Here is a 5,554-nt window from a genome sequence, read left to right as displayed (position 1 = left end):
AATACTAGGTTCAACCTTAATTTTCTTAGAGGGTTTGGGTGTTCTAACATTACTTTTGTTGACCACAGTTGAAGCTTTAGCATGATCCTTTATTCTAACAGGGAATGCTGGTTTCTCAATATAAGCAGTAGGAACAATAGGATAAACATTATAAGTAATAATTTCTTCTTCAACTTTAATAGGTTCTACTACTTTAACTTCAATGGGAGGATGATATTTAAACCACTTCTTAGGGAGATCAACATGAGTAGCAAAAGATTCACAGAAAGAAGCTACTATCTCAGAGTCAAGTCCATATTTGGTGCTAAAGTCACGAAAAGCATCGGTATCCATAAAAGACTTAACACAATCAAACTTAAGGTTTATACCTGACTCTTTACCTTTGTTAAGTTCCCAATCTTCAGAGTTGTGTTTAATTCTTTCCAACAAATACCACTTGAATCCAATATTCTTCTTCATATAGGAACCAGTACAAGAAGTATCGAGCACGGATCGATCATTATGAGATAGCCGAGCATAATTTTTTTGAATAATAACTTATCTTGAGAGCTCATGATTGGGGCATGAATATAACATTGCCTAAAGCCTCCCCCAAGCTTGAGCAATACTTTCTCCTTCACGGGGCCAAAAATTATATATATAATTCCGATCACGATGAACGAGATGCATTGGATAAAACTTCTGATGAAATTCCAATTTTAATCGGCTATAGTTCCATCATCCAATATCATCCAATAGCCTATACCATGTCAATGTCTTTCCCTTAAAACATAAAGGGAAGACATTCTTCTTGAGAACATCCTCGGGCATACCTGCAAGCTTAACTAATACACAAACTTCATCCATATAGATTAGCTGCATATCAGGATGTAATGTTCCATCTCCTACATAAGGATTAGCTAGCAGTTTATCTATCATACCCGAAGGAATTTCATAATAAATATTTTCAGTAGGTGAAGCAGGCTGAGGAGCAACTCTTTGACCTTCCGGTCGAGGTGAAGATACCCCGAACAAGCCCCTCAAAGGATTATTTTCCATAGTAACAAGTGACAGTAAATTTCAGCACACTATATAATTGTTTCCTTACCAAAGGTGCTTCACTCCATAGCAACGGCACCAGAAAAGAGTCTTGATGACCCACAATTATAGGGGATCTATCATAGTCCTTTCGATAAGTAAGAGTGTTGAACCCAATGAGGACCAGAAGGAAATGACAAGTGGTTTTCAGCAAGGTATTCTGTGCAAGCACTAAAATTGTCGGTAACAAATAGTTTTGTTATATGATAAATCGTAACGGGTAACAAGTAAATAAAGTAACTTAGGTGCAGCAAGGTGGCCCAATCCTTTTTGTAGCAAAGGACAAGCCTGGACAAACTCTTATATAAAGCAAAGCGCTCCTGAGAACACACGGGAATTGTTGTCAAGATAGTTTTCATCATGCTCATATGATTCGTGTTCGTTACTTTGATAATTTGATATGTGGGTGGACCGGTGCTTGGGTGTAGCCCTTCCTTGGACAAGCCTACCACTTATGATTAACCCCTCTCGCAAGCATCCGCAACTACAAAAGAAGTATTAAGGTAAACCTAACCATAGCATGAAGCATATGGATCCGAATCAGCCCCTTACGAAGCACCACATAAACTAGGGTTTAAGCTTCTGTCACTCTAGCAACCCATCATCTACTTATTACTTCCCAATGCCTTTCGTGATTGATGCCCCCTCCGGCGGAGCTCCAGAACAGGCCCCAAGATGGGATCTCGTGGATACAGAAAGTTACGGCGGTGGAATTAGGGTTTTGGCTCCGTATCTGGTAGTTTGGGGGTATGTAGGTATATATAGGAGGAAGGAGTACGTTGGTGGAGCAGCAGGGGGCCCACAAGGGTGGAGGGCACGCCCAGGGGGGTAGGCACACCCCCCTACCTTGTGGCCTCCTGGTTAATGTCTTGACGTAGGGTCCAAGTCCTCTGGATCATGTTCGTTCCGAAAATCACGTTCCCGAAGGTTTCATTCTGTTTGGACTCCATTTGATATTCTTTTTCGATGAAACCCTAAAATAGGCAAAAAAAACAGCAATTCTGAGTTGGGCCTCCGGTTAATAGGTTAGTCCCAAAAATAATATAAAAGTGTATAATAAAGCCCAATAATGTCCAAAACATAATATAATATAGCATGGAACATTAAAAAATTATAGATACGTTGGAGACATATCAAGCATCCCCAAGCTTAATTCTTGCTCGTCCTCGAGTAGGTAAATGATAAAACAGAATTTTTGATGTGGAATGCTACTTGGCATAATTTCAATGTAATTCTCTTAGTTGAGGTATGAATATTCAGATCCGGAGATTCAAGAAAAAAGTTTAATATTGACATAGAAATAATAATACTTCAAGCATACTAACTAAGCAATTATGTCTCTTCAAATAACATGGCCAAAGAAAGTTATCCCTACAAAATCATATAGTCTGGCTATGCTCCATCTTCACCACACAAAGTATTCAAATCATGCACAACCCCGATGAAAAGCCAAGCAATTGTTTCATATGTTTAATGTTCTCAAACTTTTTCAATCTTCACGCAATACATGAGCGTGAGCCATGGACATAGCACTATAGGTGGAATATAATGGTGGTTATGGAGAAGACAAAAAGGGAGAAGATAGTCTCACATCAACTAGGCGTATCAACGGGTTATGCAGATGCCCATCAATAGATATCAATGTGAGTGAGTAGGGATTGCCATGCAACGGATGCACTAGAGCTATAAATATATGAAATCTCAACAAAAAGAAACTAAGTGGGTGTGCATCCCACTTGCTTGCTCACGAAGACATAGGGCATTTTGAGGAAGCCCATCGTTGGAATATACAAGACAAGTTCTATAATGAAAAATTCCAACTAGTATATGAAAGTGATAACATAGGAGACTCTCTATTATGAAGATCATGGTGCTACTTTGAAGCACAAGTGTGGAAAAAAAGGATAGTAGTATTGCCCCTTTTTATTTTTTTATTTTTTTGGGCCTTCCTTTTTTTTCTCTGGCCTTTCTCTTTTTTTGGGACAATACTCTATGATGATGATCATCACACTTCTATTTATTTACAACTCAATGATTACAACTCGATACTTAGAACAAAGTATGACTCTATATGAATGCCTCCGGCGGTGTACCGGGATAGCAATGATGCATGAGTGACTTACATGAATGAATTATGAACGGTGGCTTTGCCACAACTAAAATGTCAACTACATGATCATGCAAAGCAATATGACAATAATGGAGCGTGTCATGATAAACGGAACGGTGGAAAGTTGCATGGAAATATATCTCGGAATGGCTATGGAAATGCCATGATAGGTAGGTATGGTGGCTGTTTTGAGGAAGGTATATGGTGGGTGTATGATACCGGCGAAAGGTGCGCGGTATTAGAGATGCTAGAAATGGTGGAAGGGTGAGAGTGCGTATAATCCATGGACTCAACATTAGTCATAAAGAACTCACATACTTATTGCAAAAATCTATTAGTTATCGAAGCAAAGTACTACGCTGATGACCCACAAGGGGGATCTATCGTAGTCCTTTCAATAAGTAAGAGTGTCGAACCCAACGAGGAGCAGAAGGAAACGATAAGCGGTTTTCAGCAAGGTATTCTCTGCAAGTACTGAAATAAGTGGTAACAGATAGTTTTGTGATAATATAGGTTGTAACGAGCAACAAGTAACAAAAGTAAATAAAGTGCAGCAAGGTGGCCCAATCCTTTTGTAGCAAAGGACAAGCCGAAACAAACACTTACAATAGGAAAAGCACTCCCGAGGACACATGGGAATATCGTCAAGCTAGTTTTCATCACGTTCATATGATTCGCGTTTGATACTTTGATAATTTGATGTGTGTGTGGACCAGTGCTTGGGTGATGTTCTTACTTGAACAAGCATCCCACTTATGATTAAACTCTATTGCAAGCATCCGCAACTACAACAAAAGTATTAAGGTAAACCTAACTATAGCATAAAACATATGGATCCAAATCAGCCCCCTACGAAGCAACGCATAAACTAGGGTTTAAGCTCCTGTCACTCTAGCAACCCATCATCTACTTATTACTTCCAAATGCCTTCCTCTAGGCCCAAATAATGGTTAAGTGTTATGTAGTCGACGTTCACATAACACCACTAGAGGCTAGACAACATACATCTTATCCAAATATCAAACGAATACCAAATTCACATGACTACTCATAGCAAGACTTCTCCCTTTTCCTCAGGAACGAACGTAATTACTCACAAAGCATATTCAAGTTCATAATCAGAGGGGTAATAATATGCATATAGGATCTGAACATATGATCTTCCACCAAATAAACCAACTAGCATCAACTACAAGGAGTAATCAACACTACTAGCAACCTACTAGCACCAATCCCGGACTTTGAGACAAGAATTGGATACAAGAGATGAACTAGGGTTTGGAGATGAGATGGTGTTGGTGAAGATGTTGATGAAGATTGCCCTCTCCCGATGAGATGAGCGTTGGTGATGACGATGGTGATGATTTCCCCTTCCGGGAGGGAAGTTTCCCCGGCAGAACAGCTCTGTCGGAGCTCTAGATTGGATCCGCCAAGGTTTCGCCTCGTGGCGGCGGAGTCTCGTCCCGAAAAGTTCCTCCTTATTTTTTTCTCATCGAAAGACCTCATATAGGAGAAGATGGGCATCGGAGAGCCACCAGGGGGCCCACGAGGTAGGGGGGGCGCGCCCTAGGGGGCGTGCCCCCCACCCTCGTGAGAAGGGTGTGGGCCCCCTGGCCTTCATCTTTGGCATGGATTTTTCTTTATTTCTTTTAAGACGTTCCGTGGAGTTTTAGGACTTTTGGAGTTACGCAGAATAGGTCTCTAATATTTGCTCCTTTTCCAGAACAGAATTCCAGCTGCCGGCATTCTCCCTCCTTATGCAAACCTTGTAAAATAAGAGAGAATAGCCATAAGTATTGTGACATAAAGTGAAATAACAGTCCATAATGCGATAAATATCGATATAAAAGCATGATGCAAAATGGACGTATCAACTCCCCCAAGCTTAGACCTCGCTTGTTCTCAAGTGAAAAGCCGATAACAATAAATATGTCCTCATGTTTAGGGGTAGAGGCGTCGATAAAAATAAAATACGGACATGAAGGCATAATGATTATTCTCATAACAGCAACATATATAGATTTTGTCATATGATTACTTATGTTCAAGTGATGATCTATTCACAATGCAAAAGTATAAATCATAAACCTTATTGGGCTCCGACAAATTATAATCTCAGTCATTGAAGCAATTGCAATTTATCATAACATCGGAAAGAGTCTATGTCAGAGCTAAAAAGCAAGTCCACATACTCAACTATCATTTAGTCCTCCATAATTGCTAACACTCACGCGATACTTGTGGTTACGGAGTTTTAATCGGACACAGAGAAAGATAGGGGCTTATAGTTTTGCCCCACAACCTTTTACCTCAAGGGTAATGTCAACAATAATGGTTCATGCTCCCCTACATCCAATTAGATATATA

Source organism: Triticum dicoccoides, chromosome 6A, assembly GCF_002162155.2.
Source record: "Triticum dicoccoides isolate Atlit2015 ecotype Zavitan chromosome 6A, WEW_v2.0, whole genome shotgun sequence".
NCBI lineage: Eukaryota > Viridiplantae > Streptophyta > Magnoliopsida > Poales > Poaceae > Triticum > Triticum dicoccoides.
The sequence above is the reverse complement of the archived record's forward strand: the minus strand, read 5'-3'. Positions refer to the sequence as shown.